The following is a 21,678-nucleotide window of genomic DNA, read 5'->3' as shown; positions in this document are numbered from 1 at the left end:
GTTGCGTCCCTGATACATAGTAGTGTTTAAGAATAATAAAAAAACTTCACACAACTCTTCTATTTTCTCCATTTGGTAAACTCTAGTTACTACTAAATTACTTCACAATTACTACACAAACAAAAGAGACATGCGCCTGAGCCTTGCAGTTMACTTATTTTATTTCCTACATGAGTTGTGGTACTGTCTGCTGTTTGCTAGTTCTCCGCTTAAGTGCAAATTGGTGTCGTGTCTTCCCACATCTAGGACAAACAGAGAGGTGTGTGAGTGTATTCCATTCACAGCTCTGTAAGAGAGTGGAGGGACAGGGAGAGACGCCCTAAACACCACCCTCTCCCCTGTGTTCAGGACCCATGTTAGGAAGATCTATACACCACTGACACTTTTACTGGGCCAGATGGATCACTCTCTCTCTACTACGTGTGTCTGGCGGGGCCTAGGAAGGACGGAACACACTTCTCTTTTGGTTTGTACAGTACCTCATCTCCATCAGTCTCTCTCTTTTTCTCCTCCTTTTTTCTTTGTCAGCCAGAGATTGGGCTTCCAGGGTTCTTCAGGTTCTGTTGTAGTGTTTTTACGTTGGGATGGTTCCACCACAGTGCATGCAGGAAGAGATGAAGTGGAGGGTCTGACACAGTCAGCTGTGCAGAGCCGGAGCACAGAGGTCTTTATTTCATTGTTTGGAGAGAGGTTGGAGACTAACCTCCTCCTAGCCACCACTGAGGACTTCAACAGTACTAATGTCCAAGTCCTTATATTACGTGGTCATATATGTATTTATACACACACATACGTACACGTACACAGTCCTTTGTGATACTGGGGACAGGGGTTGAACAGTGTCACACAAGTTACTGCTCTCTGCTCTATACGGGCTGCCTGGAGGCAAGCCTGGGAGAGAATGAAACAGAGAATAAAGGCCAGAGAGAGAGTTGTGAGGGTGAGAATAAGAGAGAAAATTAGGGACTAAAAGACAGATTGAGAGAGAATGAGAGAGTTCAGGCAGGGTTCTGTGGGGGGGGGTTGTGTGAGGAGGGAAGGAGGAGGGGGAGGGGTGGAGTCAGGGGTCTGCTATTTGTAGCTCCTTGTGATGGATGACTGCTGTGTGTGTAGGAGAGAGAGATAGGCTTTTCTTCATTCTGCTCTATCCCCATTCCCCCCAGTCAGACAAGCAGAGCAGAGCGGGACAGAGAGAGAGAGAGAAGAGTCGTGAGCGAACGAGTGCAGAACAGAACAACTCCACAAAGAGAAGAGAGAGGTGGATAGTTCCCTTTGCAAGGAAAGAAAGAGAGAAGAAAATCAAGCCTTTCAGAATACATTACCAACTGAGGACAGGACTTATTTCTAGCCCTGTTTTATGTTGTAACAGTGAGGTTTCTTTCTCATTCTACGAGAGCCTACACACTGATTGTAAAAAACTTGTACTGTGTAGTAGGAATTGGGGTATTTGCAGAGAGAAGGAGAAAGAAAGAGAAAAGGCTTTTTTGGAGCCAGGTTTTGAGAAGCAGGAGGCTGCAGTCGTGGAGATCATGCCCGGTAGAGGAGCTTGTTCTGGTGCAGGCGTGGGGAGGTTGCCTGGGTACTGGGTGTGTGTGCTGGTTCTCTGTGCCCTGGTGACAGGCTATGTCAGCGCGTGCCCTGCCCTGTGTACCTGCAGTGGCACCACAGTTGACTGCCATGGTCTGGGCATCAAAACTATGCCCCGGAATATACCCCGCAACACAGAGAGACTGTAAGTATTTACTTCTGTACCATACCATACCTGTCTGTGTTTGTGTGTCCCCGTCTGTCCGTCTGTCTGTTTGTCTCTTTACTATATGTGTGTATTTGTCTGTCTGTCTGTCTGTTTGTCACTTTACTATATGTGTGTATTTGTCTGCCTGTCTGTGGTTCTATGTCTCTGTGTGTCTGTTTCTGTGTGTGTGGTGGCGCACATGACTTTGCTGAAACAGAGAGAGAACAATAGCCCTGAGTGGTGTGTGTGTGTGTGTGTGTGTGCGCGTGCATAGCATTCCAGTCAGGTATAAATAGGCATGAGAGACTGGAAAGAGCCGGAGCAGATGTATGCCGTTCATGTGTCCATAATTTACATACCTGCCGTTGTTGTGTGTGTGTGTGTCTACAGGCTCACACATACATGTATACATGTTCACCGCAAAATGTGGAAATGCTCCAGTAATTAGTTTAATATAATTACTACAATTGACTGTTGATCTTCACTATTTCCCCTTTTCTATGCGGCAAAATGTTACTGTGAGATGATTAAATCAGTAAACTTCTAATTGATGTGGTGGTATGGCATATGTATTTATGGTATAAGCTGAATTTCACTACATATTTGCATATTTTTTTTTTCAATCTTCTCTATTAAAATGATCCATTGTTAATTTGACTCCCTGTAGACGAGATGTAAATGTTAGCCTACATTCTGTTGGTTTCAGGACACTGTGTTCTCCTGATGATATAGTTAGTTCACTATCTGCAGACTGGATCCTCTCTTTCCCTCTCCTGCACCGGCCCTCCCTCCCTCTTGCAGACCCCCCTTTCCACAAATTGTTTAATCATGTAGAAAATTAAGCAAATCTGCTCCCTAAGTGTGTCCTGCCTGTGAGAAGATCTGCTAGACGTCTTGTACCAGGAAGGAGAAAGTGGAGGGATGATGAGAGAAATGGAAAGAGATTTCTCCTTTTATGGATTTCCTTTTGAAATATTAATCGGTAAATCAGTGGTGAGGAGGAGGAGAGGAGAGGTGAGGTGAGGGAAATAGATTGTTCTGTTTCAGCTTCTAGAATAGCTCAGATGAATAAAATATGTTGTGGGAATGGAGGAGAGAGAGAGAGGAGAGCAGAGGAGAGAAACACTTGTGTCAGAAGCAGCGTTTGCGTAGCGGGAGCTGACTGCATATTTCATGAACTCCATATTTCATTTCTAAGAACACCTTTTTGTAGCGGATGCATGTGTCAGAGCTGCTTGTGTGTTCACAGACAGAACACACACACACAGACACACGCTTGGGACATTTTGTAGGGGGAAACATGATGATTTTGTGGTTTCCTTTTACATGAACAGCCGTATGCACTGAGAGTGTACCGTAGTTAAACTGAAGTGTGTTTTATGTGTTGCAGTTAGTTTATGCATGTGTAGGTCATGTATACTAGCTGTTATACCTGGGATTTGTAATGTGATTTCATGCTTCAAACCGTCTTGCTAAATAGGATGGATTTCTGTGCCTCTCTAAATGCTTCTGTCTCTGTGTCTGGCAGACTCACTCTTTGGCGGTTAGACTTTTAAGTTGTCAGTGTGTGCGTATGCCGTGCAGATTTTATTATTTGGTAGCCAAGCGTTTAAAGCTTTCTGTCAATGCCCGCGCGCGTGTGTGGTGCGTGTGTGTATGTCATGTAGAAGGTTATTGGTCTCCATGAATTGGTTAGTTAACAATATAAACTCTCTGTAATCCAGGGCTGGTATATAGGGTGATTCATCAAGATGATTGAACAAGTCAACCCCCACTGGTCCGCTGGGTCTGTGTGTGTGGAAACACCGCTAAGGCTGATAATAGTGCAATATTGGTGAGGGGTACTGGGGTAGACAACTACCGGGGCAGAGTACAGGCCTTTACATTGACTTCAGGTGGAGAGAGGGGAAGGTGTGAAGGAGGTTAGAGGGACACAGCCTGTCTGGACAAGCTTTATTGGCCAATCCTGGACTGCTGGGGCGATTTGGGGGGAAAGTGTGTGTGAACGATGTGTGTTGGTCGGTGGACCGTAAGTATGTGTGTGTGTGTGATTTGGGGGAGGTCTTGACACAGACTGCAGTTTCCCATTTACACTTGTCACTGTGGGTTTGGATCAGCCCTGACCTCTGGCCTCCACAGACTGTATCTCAGCTCAGCTCCACGTGTTAAAATCACACCACGCTACACACACACCTTCTCCTGCCGTGGCTAGGATGTCTTCAGCCTTAGTCCAACTCACAAACAAACCTCTCTGCATCACTCATACTTAAACTATGCCATGAATTGGTTTGTATAGGCCTGATGCAATTCAACAGGTATTTAAACATGACATATTTTGGTACACACGCATAAACACACATATCCCACAAGTTTCAGAAATGGCCGTCCCTAGCTTGCATCTATTTCTCTATTACCATCTCTTCTTATCTGTGTTATCTCTCTAATGGATCTATTGATCCAGCTATGGCTGCTGGACAGCTCTGATAACACTGTGGACTATCTGTGTGGAGTGGCAATGAGCTGATAATGGGATTGGAATGACTGGGCTGGCCTCGTTCATCCTCTCTACAGCAGAATACAGCTCTCCAGCCACCTCAGGGTCAGACTCATCGCAGTGTTGTCTCTCTTATTTACAATGTGTACTTTGTCCTATATTGTATTTTTAATCCCAGCCCCCTCAGGAGGCCTTTTGCCTTTTGGTAGGCCGTCATTGTAAATACAAATTTGTTCTTAACTGACTTGCCTATTTTTTATTTTTTTTATTTAACTAGGCAAGTCAGTTAATTAAGAACAAATTCTTATTTACAATGACGGACTACCCCGACCAAACCCGGACGACACTGAGCCAATTATGCGCCACCCTATGGGACTCCCAATCACGGCCGGATGTGATACAGCCTGGAATCGAACCAGGGACTGCAYTGACGCCTCTTGCACTGAGATGCAGCGCCTTAGACCGCTGTGCCACTCGGGAGCCTGTGTTGGGCCTAGTTAAATAAAAATAAATGAAAAAACGATGTGTATTTCTGGCTGGTGTGTGTGTGTCTGAAGGGTAGTGTTAGTAGAAGATTATCTTTATGCCAGAGAATGCCCTGCTCTGAGATACAGTAGGGTGTTGGACTCACCCCAGACAAGCCTGGGCTCCATGTGCATTCGTTGTCTACAGTCTGTCTGACTGTCTTCTGTCTGTCTGTCTGTCTGTCTGTCTGTCTGTCTGTCTGTCTGTCTGTCTGTCTGTCTGTCTGTCTGTCTGTCTGTCTGTCTGTCTGTCTGTATGTATGTATGTATGTATGTGATGGTGTATGTGTGTACATGTACAGTACCAGTCAATAGTTTACATTTTTTATTACAATTTTCTACATTGTAGAATAATAGTGAAGACATCAAAAATATGAAATAACACATATGGAATAATGTAGTAACCAAAAAAGTCTTAAACAAATGGATATATTTGAGATTCTTCAAAGTAGCCACCCTTTGCCTTGATGACAGCTTTGCACACTTGGCATTCTCTCAACCAGCTTCACCTGGAATGCTTTTCCAACAGTCTTGAAGGAGTTCCCACATATGCTGAGCACTTGTGTGCTGCTTTTCCTTCACTCTACGGTCCAACTCATACCAAACCATCTCAATTGGGTTGAGGTCGGGTGATTGTGGTAGCCAGGTCATCTGATGCAGCACTCATTCACTCTCCTTCTTGGTCAAATATCCCCTACACAGCCTAGAGGTGTGTTGGGTCATTGTCCTGTTGAAAAACAAGTGATATTCCCACTAAGTGCAAACAAGATGGGATGGTGTATCGTTGCAGAATGCTGTGGTAACCATGCTGGTTAAGTGTGCCTTGAATTCTAAATAAATCACAGACAGTGTCACCAGCAAAGCACACCCACACCAACACACCTCCTCCTCCATGCTTCACGGAYGGAACTTCACATGCGGAGATCATCCGTTCACCTACTCTGCGTCTCACAAAGACATGGCGGTTGTAACCAAAGATCTCAAATTTGGACTCATCAGACCAAAGGACAGATTTCCACCAGTCTAATGTCCATTGCTCGTGTTTGTTGGCCCAAGCAAGTCTCTTCTTCTTATTGGTGTCCTTTAGTAGTGGTTTATTTGCAGCAATTCAACCATGAAGCTCTGATTCATGCAGTCTCCTCTGAACAGTTGATGTTGAGATATGTCTGTTACTTGAACTCTGTGAAGCATTTATTTGAGCTGCAATTTCTGAGGCTGGTAACTCTAATGAACTTATCCTCTGCAGCAGAGGTAACTCTGGGTCTTCCTTTCCTGTGGCGGTCCTCATGAAAGCCAGTTTCATCATAGCGCTTGATGGTTTTTGCGACTGCACTTCAAGAAACGTTCAAAGTTCTTGACATTTTCCGGATTGACTGACCTTCARGTCTTAAAGTAATGATGGACTGTCGTTTTTCTTTGCTTATTTGAGCTGTTCTTGCCGTAATTTTTACCAAATAGGTCTCTCTTCTGTATACCACCCCTACATTGTCACAACACAACTGATAGGCTCAAACACATTAACAGGGAAAGAAAAATGATTCCATAAATAACTTTTAACTAGACACACATGTTAATTATAATGCATACCTCATGAAGCTGGTTGAGAGAATGCCAAGAGTTTGCAAAGCTGTCATCAAGGCAAAGGGTTGCTACTTTGAAGAATCTCAAATATAAAATATATTTTGATTTGTTTAACACTTTTTTAGTTACTATGTCATTCCATGTGTTATTTCATAGTTTTGATGTCTTCTCTATTATTCTACAATGTAGAAAATTGTAAAAAATAAAGAAAAACCCTTGAATGAGTAGGTGTGTCCACACTTTTGACTGGTACTGTATGTGTGTATATGAGTATGTACTTGTGTGAGATAATAAAGAATGGAATAGATAGATTCATGTGGGGGAGCTTGGAGGCTTTGATGGCCAGGTTTTTTCCAGGGCTGTGCCAGTGTGTGTGTGTGCACATTCATGCATGTTTGTGTGTGCCAGGGGATGCCTGCAGTGTTTTTGGCACCACCCCACAGCCGGTATAAGTGACAGTTCTCTGCTCATCTGATCCATAATTTACTCTTGACAAGAGAGAGAGAAAGAGGGAGGGGATAGAGAGAGGGTTCCGGGGAGATGGGGAGGGAGGAGAGAGAAGGTTCCGGGAGATGGGAGGGGAGAGAGAGAGGTTCCAGGGAGATGGGGAGGAGAGAGTGGGTTCCGGGGAGATGGGGAGGAGGGAGAGAGAGGGGTTCCGGGAGATGGGAGGGAGAGGAGAGAGAGGGTTCCGGGGAGATGGGAGGAGGGAGAGAGAGAGGGTTCCGGGAGATGGGAGAGGGAGGGAGAGAGAGAGGGTTCCGGGGATATGGGGGAGGGGGAGGGGAGGAGAGAGGGTTCCGGGGAGATGGGAGGGGAGAGAGAGAGGGTTCGGCGGGGAGAGTGTGGGGAGGGAGGGAGAGAGAGAGGCGTTCCGGGGGATGGGGAGGGGAGGGAGAGAGAGAGGTTCCGGGGAGATGTGGGCGGGAGAGGAGACAGGGATGTATTGTGGATGAGTAAGAGAGAGAGTGATAACAGAGAGAGAGAGTGAGAGAGAGAGATGTGAGATGTGTGAGAGAGAGAGAGAGAGAGAGAGAGAGAGAGAGAGAGAGGGAGAGGAGAGAGAGGAGAGAGAGAGAGAGAGAGAGGGGGAATGAAGGATAGAATGAGGTTGGGAGAGGTTGGCAGGGACAGAGGTGTTAATCAGCGATGAAGGGATTACCACTCCTGACAAAAGAGAGAGAGAGAGACATAACATCCCACCCTCCCAGCCCCATGGCCAAAAAAAGCTAATGAATGAATAAATGAGGTTTAGGGGACAAAAGCAGGTCTTCTCTTGCGCGCAGACTGTTCAATCAGGTTGTATTTTTTACGACACATTTCTGTCCTAATCTTTCTAGAGAGGAATGCTTAAATGTTGGAATGAGGGGCCGTTCAGATAATGTTTGTGCTGAAATTACAGGGCGAACAAAATGTAGTGCAGTTGTGAGTTGTTTTGTTCCCCTGTTTAATTCCTGTGCTGAACCATTGAGAAACCTCTTCTTTTCTCTTCTTGACTTGAAGTGCAGAAATGTCAGGTTGGAAAGATTGTTCATCAGTGCAATGGTTCAGTAATGATCCCATCTCTATGGAGAGTATTCAGCATGTTGTGTGCAGCGTCTTCTCTGCAGGAGAAAATCCTTTGTGCGCATGCAAACGCACACACACACACACACACACACACACACACACACACACACACCACACACACCACCACACACACACACACCACACACACACACACACACACCACCACCACACAACAACACACACACACACACACACACACACACACACACACACACACCACACACACACACAGAGAGATCAGTCAGTGCCATCAAAGCCAACACATTGGTCGACATCTGTCATACAGGACCAGAGCTGTGTGTTCAAAAGATCTTCATAGATCAAGTAAATATGTAGATTGTGTTTTATCCAAACAGAGGACTAACGCAGTGCCACATTTTCAGCATGTGGAAATCCAAAGTCACAACTCTCTGTTGTCGATAGTACCCTGCTCCAAATAACTCAGCCATATGAACCATGAGTAAAACCTTAGCTCCTGTCACCATATGTGTGTGTGACTTTGTGAGTGTGTGTGTCCTGCCATGCAGCAGTAAACCATGAAAGACCTCAAACGTGAACGTGGTTCTAGTGATAACGCAAAATCTGTGTGTGTTTGAGTGTGTGTGATGTTTTCCCAGTCTGCTAGTCTCTAACACAGACACTCAATAGCAGATGCTATCACGTGTTAGTTACTTAACGTTTAATTTGACAATTTTCTCGGCTCATCTCTCCTTTCCTTCAACCCCTCTCTCTCTCATATCTCCCTCTCTCCCTATCTCCTTTATCTTTATCGTGGTGGGATTCTGTTCTCGAGGTTGGTTGTGGTAAGAAGGTTTGTGTGTTTTGTGTATGTGAAGTCTAAAGGAGGATGGTTCTCAGGACAGATGTTTGGGCTAACTGATATCTGTTGCTGATGTAGTCAACTTGATACGGGCTTGGCTGCTTAAACTAGATCGATGTCAATGGGAGGTTTGCAAATTACATTCAGGATTCAGTGGTGTGTGTGTGTTTCACATCGTATTGCATGGTCTGTGGGAGTGTTTGTGTCAGTGTTGGGGAATATGTTACTTCTCCTTATCGGTACTGAGTACCCTGAGGCCTGACCAGACAGACTAGAACTGTAAATAACGGGAGGTGAAAACACTCAGACCTTAACCTCCACACACACAACACACACACACACACACAACACCACACACACAACACACACACACACACACACACACACACACACACACACCACACACACACACACACACACACACACACACACACCACACACACACACACACACACACACACCACACAAAGACCTTCACCTGTCCCTCGCTGAGGAGAGAGAGTGAGGAGAGAGAGAGAGAGAGAGAGAGAGAGGAGAGGAGAGAGAGAGAGAGAGAGAGAGAGAGAGAGAGAGAGAATGAAAGCAGCATTTAAGGAAAACGGGGAGAGAGAGAGAAACATGACCTCTGCCTGTAGATTGAAGCATTCCAGCCTCGTTTCTCTGTTATTCTGGTCTGTGGTCTGGTTTCTCTCTCTCTTTCTCTCTCTCCCCCCTCCCCTCTCTCTCTCTCTCCTTTACTGGGTAGTGTTGGTACAGGCATGTTCTTTAGGATTGTGCTATGTAGGTCAGTGTCTCTCAGCTCTGCAGGCCACACTACACAGATTGTAGTGAATAACAATCCCAAGATGACCTGTCCACTCCCTTGAGAACTCTCTCTCTGTCTGCATATTGCTGATCTCTCTATCGGACAGCTTTCTCTCTCTCTGTATCCCTATGTCTCGCTGTCCTCTTCATCCCTCTCTTTTTTCTCATGTTCCCTCTCTCCTGGCCTGTGACTCTCCTGGCTGCCACCTCCATATGCTGTGGAATCTGGTCATGCTGGCAGTGTGCCACACACTCAACTAGACATCTAGCTACCTGCCTGTAATGCTGTACCTGGAAAGGCCTGATGGAATTTTACAGGGACATTTCATCAACGGAGTTAAACATATAATCAACCCATGGAACTGTAGTTCTTTGAGTTTTGTGGCAGACAGACAGACAGACAGACAGACAGACAGACAGACAGACAGACAGACAGACAGACAGACAGACAGACAGACAGACAGACAGACAGACAGGCAGGCAGGCAGGCAGGCAGGCAGGCAGGCAGGCCGGTCGGTCGGTCGGTCGGTCGGTCGGTCGGTCGGTCGGTCGGTCGGTCGGTCGGTCGGTCGGTCGGTCGGTCGGTCGGTCGGTCGGTCGGTAGGTAGAAGGAAAGACGTGACATGATACTGAAGGTTGGGGGGTCTCTGCTCAGTTAGTGGTTAATTTGTTTGTAATGAGGATCAGTGTTCACTGAACAAAGCAGAGTCTGGTCTTGTTGCTGAAATGACCAGCTTGTTCCCACAGTGAGGAGCTCTGAGCTCTCCCTCCATCAGTATGTGTCCTCTGCCCTGCCAGCCCAAAGCTGTCCACAACAAATGACTCTATAGCTACAAACACTGCTTCTCTGGCTCTCCACCAAACAGAAGTGTGTGTGTCTGTGTGTGTGTGTATTTATATGCACCATGCGTGTGTTAGCAGAATATGTGTATTTATGTGCACATGTGTTTAGCTATTAAAATGTTATATGCACCGTATATGTACATATGAACACGTGTGTTTGCGTGTGCATGCATTRTGTGTGAGCATCGGGCAAGTGTTTGCTTTTTCTCCCTCCCGCTCTGGATTCCATTTCACGTAATAATAATATTGCTAAATTCAAACCTGGTCTTTCCCAATGCAGCCTGCCTTCCTTCTCTCTCTCTCAGCTCAGCCTAGCCCAGGGAACTCAACAGATGGCAGGAATAAACATAATGAGTTTTTCAGCATTGTTTCTTCTCCTCTGCTGCCTCTGAGTTATAGATTCGTAGACCGTTGCTGTGTGTGTGAGACCGGTGGTGTGTATGTAATGGGCTCCCCCAAAGGTATACTGAACCAGGAAGTCTTTACAGGTGGCCACTGGGCAAGGATGAGATGAAGAAGGATTAGTCAGTGATGTCATAAATCTACAAGATTCTCCAGGAAGTATGTTGGCACTAGGAGCCAAGCTTGAATGGAACTAAATGCAACCCTCACTCCCATTCTCAGTGGTGCGGTGACTGTACTGAACTGTAGCTGTGTTCAGAGTCCATATGTACTCCATATGACCCTCTCTCTTCAGCTCAGCCCAACTGAGGGTTCAACTCACCATCGACTTCCATCCAAGCATGTAGCGTTCAGAATTTCACTGGCAATTTCCCTCTCCAGGCCTCTGCGAGACGAGTGAAAGACGTGTGTATGTCCCCATGCTTCTGGAAAGAGGGTTAGAGGTGTGTTTGTGTGTCTCCATGCATCACCAAACGGTACAAAAGATCTGTGTGTGTGTGTCTCCGTGGTTCAGTTCAAGTGGTGAGAGGTGTGTGTTTCCTACCCCTTGCTGAGGAGTCTCCCCACGTCTGATGTGAAAGACAGCTGGTCTCTGTTGACCTGAGCTACCCAGGCCCCTCTTAGACAGGGACCTGGGTTTGGGTTGTTACCCCAGAGAGAAGGCTCTCCTCTGGGTTATGAAGCTTCCTCAGGTAGGGTCAGGCCCTTGGAGATCTAACCTTACCACTGCTGGAGGTCTGGGCTGACCCAGCTTATACATCTTTCCCAAAGTGCTTGTGCTCCAGAGAAGCAGTTCAGGCCTCTAACAATTATGAGCCAATCGTCTCTCATGTACTGCATTGTGTGTGTGACCAGGGTACATATACAAACCTATGGTAATTGACAACAGAAGGAGAGAAGAATGGAGAGGTTCTGCTTGTTTATATGACTAGCCCGCTTCCTCAACCTCTCTCTCTCTCCTCTCTTCTTTCGCTTCGTCCCACAATTCCTTGTGGGCCATCAGTGAAGGCCACCCTGTAGATGAGACGTTGGGAACCCAACAGTGTGTGTGTATACCTGTAATGAACAGCACATGTGTGTGTATCAGACTCCGGGCTAATGAAGCTCACTCTATTATTTATTTCCCGTGGCCGGTCGGTCGATGCACCTGTGTACACACACACACACACACACACACACACACACACACACACACACACACACACACACACACACACCATCTGTCTGTAATGACCACTCTCTCTCCCGCCCCGCTGCACTGTGCTATAGTCCCTCGAGTGGTCATTAGACGAGAGGGAGAGAGGGAGACTGCACTGCTTTCGGCATAACAGTGAAGTGAGGCTTTTTGGTTTTAGGAGTGGGGGAGGGGTGAACCATGCACTGTTCCGTTTTAATCCTGAGTAAGAAGACATATACTAGCCCTACTGACTGACGAAAATGGTGTGTGCCTGTGCTTGAGTCTGTGCCTTGTGCTCTGCAGGTCTTCTCAGTGGGAGGATGCTATCTACTGCTGAGACGATCTGTTTCTCTCCACCCGTTCTCTCATGTTGCCAAACACACACACACAAATACACGCTTGCACGCAGCAAACTGGGTTTGACATTTAGCGTCTTAATGGGTTGCTAAAGGTTGCTACTAAGAGTTCTAAGACAGTCCCATTCTAGAATACAGGTTAGAATGTTGTTGTCTTGGAGCATTTACTGCCAACATGGAAGATAGATTGCTCAACTCTATATCTACAGCCCTATCAGGTACCAGCCACTTCCTACCTTTCTATCCCTCCCCCTTTATACCCCTCTCCACCTCCCTCCATCTTTAACTCTGTCCCTAACTCCTCCTATCCCCCTTTTCACCTCTCTCTATCTCCCTACCTCCATCTCTCCATCCCTCCTTTCCTCTATCCCGAGTGATGGCCAGCCGACAGCAGGAAGGCTGATTTCATCATATCCACAGCACTTAGCTTTCTGGCCTGGCTGGCCCCATGTCCTGTCCCAAATCCCCTGGACCAGCTAGTGGCTACTGCTAATCCTCTCGGTCTCTGATGGTGGACCCAGAGATAGGGAGGTGGAGAGAGTAGAGAAAGAGAGACGTGGATTCCATTTGAAATGAGCTGGTGATATTTGAGTGAGGTGCTCTGATAGAATTATAACTATTGGCGCTCTCTTACATTTTACTTTGACATTTTTTTTATTTAGCAGACGCTCTTATTCAGAGCAACTTACAGTTAGTGAATTCATCTTAAGATAGCTACTGTAGGTGAGACAACCACATACCACAGTTGCAGTAAGTACATTTCTCCTCAGCAAAGTAATCAGCAAAATCAGTGCTTGGGGGAATAAGACGGAGATGTCTTATTTAAGATCATCTTTGAAGAGGTAGGATTTCAGATGTTTTAGAAAGATGGGCAGGGAGTCTGCTGTCCAAGCATCAAGGGGAAGCTGTTATACCCGTCTCTACACCACTCCAATATGCTCCATAAAGGGCATCCCTCTTTCTCCTCTCTCTCTCCTTCTTCCCCTCAAGCTACAAACGGAGACATGTAAAATGTACATTGTAAATGCAAGAGCAGTGTGTGAACAAGATTATAGAAACACCAGTGTCAGTCTTCAAAGCCTGGTATTCTTAACGCACATTTGCATCTGTGTTGGCACTGCCTGGGGCAAATTGTGCCATTTGTAAAGGAAGATGAAATATATAGCTGCTTTCAGTTTCTTTGCATCCCATGTATGGAATGATCTACAGAAATCCCTACAACTTGAGGTGAAGGTGTCTCTCGGAGGGCAGTTCAAGTTGTTGATTAAAGATGCAGTCTCAAACTTTGTATAATTTCAGCCAATAGTTTTAAAGTTGCGCTCACGAACCAAAATTCGTCCTGTTTTTTTGTGTACTACGTCATACAAATGTGTACTATGTCATCCATTTTGTGTGATATGTTACGAATTTTGCAATTTGTGTGATAGACTACAAATCCAATTTGTGCAATATGTTACAAATTTGTTGTGCTTAAGATAGCAGAGAGCATCTTTAAGGACCTACAATATTTGCTGAGGAATGTGATTGTTTTTATTATGTTGTATGTGTAAACTATGTAAATTAGTAAATTATGTATATGCAGGGCTCCCTTGAGAAAGAGGCCTTGGCCTGAATGGGACTCCCTGTGAAAAAAGAGGTTAAATAAAATACAAATGCATGATTGTGTTTGTGTCCATGCTTATGTGTGCTTATATATGTGTGTGTGGGTGTGTGTGTGTGTGTGTGTGTGTGTGTGTGTGTTGTGTGTGTGTGTGTGTGTGTGTGTGTGTGTGTGTGTGTGTTGTGTGTGTGTGTGTGTGGTGTGTGTGTGTGTGTGTGTGTGTGTGTTGGCTCGTGACTCAGGTATCAATAGCTAGAGTTGTTTCTGTGCCACCTGATTACTGTGTTAGTGAGTCAACGGGCTGAACAGGCCAGAGGGAGAGACCGGATACATAATTAATTACGTGTGTGTGTCTTTGCAGGAGCTGATGTCATGACCTCACGCATCGCCGGAATAGAGCTGCATTCTTGGCTGTATCGTGTGATTTTGGCACTGTCAAAGTGTTGTGCTGTAGTAATCTACTACACTATGTTCATTTACTTAGTGTGCATGCCAGGCAGATATTCCATGCCACTAACAATTATATAAATGCAATACTGTTTTAATGATTCTGAAGTGTCATGACAATGTCCATCTATTTTGTATTTCTGTAGACACCTTGATTATTTATGTCACAGTTTAGTGGTGTTGATGATATTGTAGTGGGTTTTTAGGATGATGATGTCGACTCTACACTAACTAACTCTTACAGTCCATTAGACCTCTTATAAACTCATTATACACTCTCTCTGCTGTCTCAGAGTGGCCCTTTTATACCATCAATGACCAAATACGCACATGCACACACACACACATTACCGTCCATCTCCCATACTGTCTTAGCTTCTAATCAGGGATATAATAGGTCCTAACCTGTTATACATGTACAAGTGCAGCCGCTGAATCACTCAGTAGTTAAACAGTATCTTGTGATTCCTGGTGTAGGTGTTAAATGGTGTGTGTGTGGTGTGTGTGTAGGCGTGTTAAAAACAGCTCCACTGTAAGGAGGAGTGCTTTAGACTCGAATATGCTTAAAACTGTAACTGGAGACTGACTGTAGAACGTTGAGATGCTGACACTACCTCACTGCCTCTACTATTTAGAGCACGTCATTACCCTTCATATCCCTCTCCCTGCTTATCTCTTCCCCTTTCTTCACCTTTCCACTCGCTCACTGCTGTTCCTCCCAACCTGCCTCGTCCCCACTGTCTACTAACCCTAACCAAACCTCCTCTTTCCCCTTTCCCTCCCTCCCTCCCTCCCTCCCTCCCTCTCCTCCCCGCTCCCTCCCCCCCCTCCTCCTCCTCCCTGCCCTCCTCCTCCCTCCCTCCTCCCCTTTTCCCTCCCTCCTCCTCCTCTCCCCGCCATCCCCGTATAGAGGTTAAATGCCTCCATGTCGCCAGCTTGTCACCAGCGGTAGAAGGAACATGTTCCTTACAGGGGCACTAAGGCAGACTACATGCTTTCGCTGGATGCATACTATAACTTTCTGAATGTCCCATAGAATAACACACAACACCACACCACACACAACACCAACACACACACTACACACCAACACACACACACACACACACACAACACATCTCAACACACACACACACACACCACACACACACTCACCACACACACACAACACACACACCACACACACCACTCACACGTTATGTTCCTTCTATGGTTGTGGGCCTAAAATTTACTTTTCTATTCAAAAAATCCTATATTCCCTAACACCCTAACTCTAAACTCGCAGCGCCGAGACTCCTACCCTTCCATAACTACTCAACCGTATCCTACTCCCAAACCCTAAAACTAACCGCTATCCCTACCTTATTCTAACCGCAACCTGAAACCTAACCTTTGAAGATAAATACGCTTTGTCCTCATGGAGGATGTGGGAAAATGTCCCCACGCGGGAGAATGTTCCTTGTTTTAACTATCCATTGTTGATACATTTGTGGATTTTAGGTTTTCACAATGATAGATATTATACCAACCCGCACGTACACAGCGCTCACACATCACACACACGACACCCACACACACCACACACACACACACAGCACACACACACACACACAGCACACACACACACACACACACACACACACACACCTCACACGACACACAGACACACACACACACCACACACCAGATACCAACACACACACACACAACACGAGACACACAGACAACAACAACGTCTGTCTGTTGCGGTCATGTGGCGGTGAAACCCTCGTATATCTGCCCTCTCTGACTCAGCGGACTAACAGTGGCCTGACCTTTGAGCCTCATAAACCCCCAGCGACCCCAGAGATGGTGTGAGTATGACCCCAGGGGAGGGTCCTGACAGGAAGACCGGTTTAACCTTACAGTCAAAGACAGTGTCTGCTGGGGGACTGAGAAAACATACGCACTCACTCACTCACAGAAACAAGTCAGAAAAGAAAAACAAGAAACACAGACAGACAGTCTGAGAAAGTGAAGCATGCTGATTGGGCCTGCCGCCGTGATAATCTCTCCTGAGGACTTCCTGTCTGGAGGGGAAATTGAGGATCACTCGGAGGAGCAGGAATATATACATTACTGTACATTCTTAGAAAAACGGGTTCCAAAAGGGTTCTGCGGCGGTCCCCATAGGAGAAGCATTTTTGGTTCCAGCTTGAAACCGTTTTGGTTCCAGGTAAAACTGTGTAAATGGTTCTACATGGAACCCAAAAGGGTTCTACCTGGAACCAAAAGGGATTCTTCAAAGGGATCTCCTATGGGGACAGCTGATGAACCCATTATCAGCATTATGTTGTCACCTAGAGTCACATTAGTTTATTTTTCAAGCTATAGCACCCACAATTTTACATAAAGTAGGTTTTTAGAGGACAATAGAGTTCAGTCTAATTCGTGTTTTATTTTTTGCCATGGAAATCTGGTATTGTAGTATTGCCACAACATCAAGTCATACACAGTGAATACTTGTAAAAATGTCCATTCTTTAATGCTTTCCTTGTACCTATGTTTCTCCTGTGTAGCTGCAGGCTTTTCTTTGGGTGCTGAAATCCATATTTTTTATAGAATTTTTTCAATGGAGTAGGAAGTTAAGACTTCAAGCGTGCACTGTCACTCAATACTTTTATAAATATCCGTTCTTTAACGCTTACTGTGTACCTGTGCTTGTCCTGATTGTTATAGAGTTGTCCGTTGGATTTTGAATCTGTCATTTTTGATAAAAAAGTGCATTCTATGCGTCCCTGACAAAATGAACAAATCTGCCATGCAAGGATGGGCTGCTCCTTCTCTCTTAACAAGCAAAGGCTCTGTGGTGGAAATTCAACACAGGGAAACTGTAAGTCAATATTAAATGAATCACTCTTTATTGTCAGCAAGCTCAACAGGTCACAGTCAAACTTAGATCCATAAAGTACCGGTCTGAAGTGAGCTCTATCGGGGCAGTCCCGTTAGTTCTCTTATATAATGCTTACACAGACAAGTTATTTTTGCATGATTTACGTTATTCATTATTCATAATTAATTCATCATTAACCTTTGGTTCATGCACGTGACCGACCAATACCTCACAAAGCTTCTTCTCTCCAAGCTGAGACCTTGAAACTGAGATATCCCTTTCAGTTCTCAAAACAATGTTCTGGGCATACTGCCAAATTGCTTATATTGATAGTGAGGATTCCTCCCAGCCATGATCAATCAGTTACTTGCATGAACCCAGTCGAATTGGTTATTAGAAAAGCACAAACATAAAATGTTCCTTCACAGCTCCCTTGGCAGAGGTCATGTAAAAATCTATTTTAATGAAAAGAACGACGGATTCCATCACCCAAAGAAAGGCTTGCGGTGTCACAAGACAAACATAGGTACAAGGAAAGCATTAAAGAATGGACATTTTTACAATAATCGATTGATAGCGAATCGATGTAGTTGGTGGTACACTCCACCAACACTCATCGCAACTCAACTCCATTGGACAGAGTTGAGTTTACTAAGCTGACAATACAGCAGATCTGTGTCAAATACAATAATGTAAACGGGGTTGTCTGGCACAATGGTACTAACAGGAGAGTGCCATACATTCAAACTCCGCATACAAGGCCAAGCTAAATCAAGCTCACCTCAAGTATTTGAAATATTGGGGGGGAGGGATATGGACAGAGACAGAGAAAGAAAGACCTGACCATAGTTTAAAGTTACATAGATTCAGAAGTACTTTCTCCTCTTATTCTACCTCCATCTAAATTCATGAGGGGAGAGAGTGAGCGGAGGTGAGCTACACTTTTCTCTTTATATTTATGGAGTGGGAACAGGAACAGCCATTTGCATTTATATTCGATTGGGAGGAAACACAGACTGCTGAGTGGAGCCGTGAGGCCTCACAGGACACGTACACACACACACACACACACNACACACACACACACACACACGCACGCACGCACGCACGCACGCATGCACGCACGCACGCACACACACACACACACACACACACACAGAATGGTTCTCTGAATGAAGGAACACTACTGTTGGTTCTAAGACCTGGACGCTTGTCTCTCCCTAAACTGTTATTGCAACACTTCCAAAACCATCCAGTGCATTAGCTTTGGCAGCGTACACATGTGTGTGTGTGTAAAGCCTGCAGTGCTAACACCTAGCCAGGCACTGCAGCTCTTTGGACACACACACACTCACACAGTGCTCTGACGTCCCCATGCCCCAAGGACAGCTTTACAGTGGGTCTCTTTCTCCCCCTCTGTTCTTTGAACCACCCAGCCCTGGATCTCACCTTAGTCTCCCCCCTCCTCACCCCTGACTCCCCCTGGTTCTCCATGCCTCCCCTAGTTCTCCCTGCTTCACCCATGCCTCTCTCCCCTGCCCCTACCTCTCCACACCTCCCCCTCTAACCACAAGACCACACCAGACCTCAAGGCACAGTGGCCTGCCTCACTAACCTACCTTCAGAAACTCTTTCCTGGCTATGATCCCTGAGATGCCCCCCGGTGCCAAGATTCCACAGCCAGCCCCAGACCACACCGCTGCCCTATATGTGTGTGGTTGTGTGTGTGAGTGAGTGTGGACCACACCATTGCCTTGGGCAAAAGGGGTGCTGGAACTAGCCAGCCTATACACACACTTAACAAGGGGCCTTACCACCCATTTCCCAACACCAACCTTCAGCACCCTCGTTCCCCCTACGCCTAAAGCCTTAGGTGACTGAGTGACTGAAACACATACTAAACACATACTAAAACGGAGTGTGGGTAGGCCCCCTCTAGGGGATGAGTAGGTTCTGGGACAGCTGGGTAGAGAGAGGGATGGCCACAGGAACCCAGTTGAGGCTTGGTGTCATACAGGTGCACATGGGATATGTGAGAAGATATGTGGAATAAATGTGGTTCTATAGGGAATAAAACATAAATAAAGGAAAAAATAAACCTTAAGTCAAATAATACAATATAAAACTTGATTTACTGGTTGCTTCCATTTCAACATAAACAGAAAAGGCCATATAATTTAGAATAGCAAGCCTAGCATTATCATGCAAAGACAGCAACAGAAGCTAGCACACAGTAGCAGACAACAAAGCAGACATAAATTACATGGTGGAATACACGACAATGTCTTATTATTTCCATATTAATCTGAAAACAACTACATATAAATATTACAGTGATCAACAAGCATATGTATTTACCTACTTACAATCTGTCAAAGATGCACAATCATTCATCACTAGAAGAAACAGTCTGTCAAACGATCAGGGGGAAAAAACTGTCACTTTAGCTTACATTGCTATGGCAACCTGTCCGCTTGTGAGGTTTCTGAACAGAAGGCGGGAAGCTCGTAAGGAGCAACGATGTCACGCTTTTCGTGTGCGTAATGCGTGACTTTCAAACAATTGCTGTTATACAGTACCACGTACTTTCAGAGAAATCTAGCACTATGCGAAACTATCTATATTTCTCCCTTTCTCTCGCTCTCTTTCTCTCTGTAGACAGTTGATGGAGAATCAGATTGGAGCGATAGAGCGTGGAGCGTTTGATGACATGAAGGAGCTGGAGAGACTGTAAGTAGGCTACAGCATGTGTCTGCATGTTCATATTTGCTCTCAATGAGGTTTAGGGGTTGGCTATATTTGAACATCATTGTCCATCGCGAGTGGCGGCCTGGGAGCAGGTAAGTTTTGCTGAGGTTTGGGTTTACCCAACCCATCCTTCGTCAGGAAGCTCAGCCACAGCCCTGGCCCATCACTGGAACGTGTGACTGCATGAACAGCCACAATGATATTAAAGAGCCCCACTCAGTGTGTGTGTGTGTGAGGACCACATCAGAGACACTCTTCAGTTGGTCACTAAACATGTGGTGAGAGGTGAGGGTACGGAGATCTTGGAGAGACCCAGACAGCCCCAATATTAACCAACATTACCACACACATTAAGCTTGGTGTGAATGGGTCTAACAACATCATCCGTGCTCAGCATTTACCCACCTTTGAAACTAGTATAAAGCTCACTAACTTATTAGTAGGTCCACCTCGACCTACACTTTTAGATAAAAGGGTTCCAAAAGGGTTCTTCGGCTGTCCCCATAGGAGAACCATTTTTGGTTCCAGGTATAACCCCTTTTGCTTCTAGGTATAACCCTTTTGGGTTCCATGTAGAACCCTTTGTACAGAGGGTTCTACATGGAACCCAGAAGGGTTATACCTAGAAGCAAAAGGGTAGAACCCCATAAGGGTTCTACCTGCAACCCAAAAGGGTTCTTCAAAGGGTTCAACTATGGGGACAGCCAAAGAACCCTTTAACGTTCTAGATAGCACCTTTTAGTTCCAAACCCACTAACTTAGCGGGTCCAGTTCAGTATGAACAGAGCCGCTAGAAACCCAGTCAAGCCCATTATAATTCTCCATCTCCAACCCAGTCTGTGTATCTGTCTATGGCTCTGGGCCCACACATCTGTTTACGCTATGCTACAGGCACGACCCGACCTGCCTCTCCTCTCCCATTCATTCCCATTCACCACCATTCACTCCCATGTGTTTCCAATGGAGCATTGAGACAGTATAAAGCTGTGGTTTCAAATGGCAATTAGTAACAGTCTGTTCCTAATTTTCTTAATGGTTGTATTTGCATAAAGCCTGCCAGCCTCTTTCATTTGTTATCCTGGGGAGGGGAAGGCAGTGCCAAGCCAAGCTGCCTGAAGGCTGCAACACACTCATCTGTCTCTACAAATGTTATTTTGTAACCGTTGTTTTCTTAGTCCCCTAGAGATACAAGCTGGATGTGTTCACATAACTGATACGTCTATAGGGGACAAATAAATCTGTTATTTTCTTCTGTCCTTGACTAGTATAATATTTCCCTTATTCATATCCCATACTTCTGTAACACAAACATTTTGGTTGTATTTATGTGAACTGAAATGCAATCTACTGATAAATAATAGTGTCTATGTGTAGTGTTGGCATGCATTGTGCAGAAATAATGTACCATAATCTAGTTCATCAAAGTGCGGATCTGATTTCTAGTGCATACCTGACCGGTACATATCTGCTGTACTAAACATGCATTTTCTGTGCCAGGCGCCTGAATAGGAACCAACTGCAGCAGCTTCCGGAACTTCTGTTTCAGAAGAACCCTGCACTTTCACGTCTGTGAGTACACACACTTTATATTATCATACACACACTCTCTTCTATACACACTCTCTGTCTCACTCTTCTGTGAGTACACATGCTTTATATTATCATACACACACTCTCTTCTATACACACTCTCTGTCTCACTCTTC

General features: G+C 45.4%; 1 pseudogene; it reads left to right on the top strand.

Annotated features, from left to right (window-relative positions):
- The first annotated feature begins 1,529 nt into the window (after nucleotides 1-1,529).
- The window catches only part of LOC112068978 (slit homolog 2 protein-like), a 108,763-nt pseudogene continuing 88,614 nt past the window's right edge, over nucleotides 1,530-21,678 (top strand).

Source organism: Salvelinus sp. IW2-2015, unplaced genomic scaffold, assembly GCF_002910315.2.
Source record: "Salvelinus sp. IW2-2015 unplaced genomic scaffold, ASM291031v2 Un_scaffold809, whole genome shotgun sequence".
In the NCBI taxonomy this organism is placed as follows: domain Eukaryota; kingdom Metazoa; phylum Chordata; class Actinopteri; order Salmoniformes; family Salmonidae; genus Salvelinus; species Salvelinus sp. IW2-2015.
Note: the sequence above shows the minus strand (reverse complement) of the source record. Positions and strands in the feature narration are given on the sequence as shown.